The 1,445-nt window shown below is 49.2% G+C and overlaps 1 pseudogene; it reads left to right on the top strand.

The window, feature by feature from the left end:
• LOC105538419 overlaps positions 1–1,185 on the top strand; it is a 2,683-nt pseudogene extending 1,498 nt beyond the window's left edge.
• The last annotated feature ends 260 nt before the right edge of the window (positions 1,186–1,445 follow it).

Below are 1,445 nucleotides of genomic sequence, written 5' to 3' on the forward strand. Positions count from 1 at the left end.
AGAATTTCCAGAAATCCCTGGCCAGAAGCTCAGGCCCCAAGCTCATGTCCCGGGGCCTCCAGCGGACCCAGCGGAAACAACAATGAGCTCGTCTTCCAGATCACCAGTCTGGAAGTGGAGAACCAGAGCCTGTGCAGGTTGGTGCAGCAGGCCATTTCCAAGCTGGAGGCCCAGCTGAACATGCTGGAGAAGAGCTTGCCTGGGCACCACAGCCCCGCAGACCCAGAATGTGTCTCTCATGAGCCAAGTGGAGCCAACTAAGAAGCCAGCCAAACCAGCAGAGGATGATGAGGATGATGACATTGACTTCCTGAGGATAGGCCCCCAAATCTGGTCATAAATTGGCCCCCAAACTGGCCATAAACAAAATCTCTGCAGCACTGTGACACGTTAGTGATGGCCATGACACTCACCCTGAAGGTTGTGGGTTTACCGGAATGAGAACAAGAAACACCTGGCCCACCCAGGGTGGGAAATCTGCTAAAAGGTGTCCCTGAACCACAAACAGTAGCATGAGCAATCTGTGCCTTAAGGACATGTTCCTGTTGCAGATAACTAGACAGAGCCTAACCCTTTGTTTCAGCCCATCCCTTTGTTTCTTGTTTTAGTTAATCTATGATCTGTAGAAACAATGCTTATCACTGGCTTGCTGTCAGTAAATATGTGGGTAAAACTCTGCTCAAGGCTCTCAGCTCTGAAGGCTGTGAGTCCCCTGATTTCCCGTTCCACAGGCTATATTTCTATGTGTGTGTCTTTAATTCCTCTAGCACCACTGGGTTAGGGTCTCCCCGACTGTGCTGGTCTTGGCATTGCCCTGTTTGCCAGTGACAATGAGGAGGAGGACAAGGAGGCAGTACTGCTGCGGGAGGAGTGACTGTGGCAGTATACAGAGAAAAACGCCAAGAAGCCCGCACTGGTGGCAAGTCCTCCATCCTGCTGGATGTCAAGCCTTGGGATGCTGAGACTAACATGGCCCAGCCGGAAGCTTGTGTGTGCTCCATCCAGCTGGACCAGCTGCTCTAGGGGGACTCTAAGCTGGTGCCCATGGGCTATGGTATCCAGAAGCTGCAGGCTCAGTGTGTGGTGGAGGATGACAAGGCGGGGACAGACTTGTTGGGGGAGGAGATCACCAAGTTTGAAGAGCACATGCAGAGTGTCGACATTGCAGCTTTCAACAAGATCTGAAGCCTTAGTGTGTGTGTGTGTGTGTGTGTGTGTGCATGCACGCACATGCTTGAGGCCCTGCCATGATTAAAAACTGAGACCAGCAAAAAAGAAAAAAAAGAAAGAAAGAAAGAAAGAAAGAAAGAGAAAAAAACAGCCAAATGTGAAGGAAACAATTGAAAATATAATCAGTCTACTTAATATACAACATATGTGTGAAACATTAAATTAGTCTGAGCTGATGAGAAGATTAGTGAACTAGAACACGAAGCAGTAATTAG

Source organism: Mandrillus leucophaeus, unplaced genomic scaffold (assembly GCF_000951045.1).
Source record: "Mandrillus leucophaeus isolate KB7577 unplaced genomic scaffold, Mleu.le_1.0 Scaffold1919, whole genome shotgun sequence".
Taxonomy (NCBI): domain Eukaryota; kingdom Metazoa; phylum Chordata; class Mammalia; order Primates; family Cercopithecidae; genus Mandrillus; species Mandrillus leucophaeus.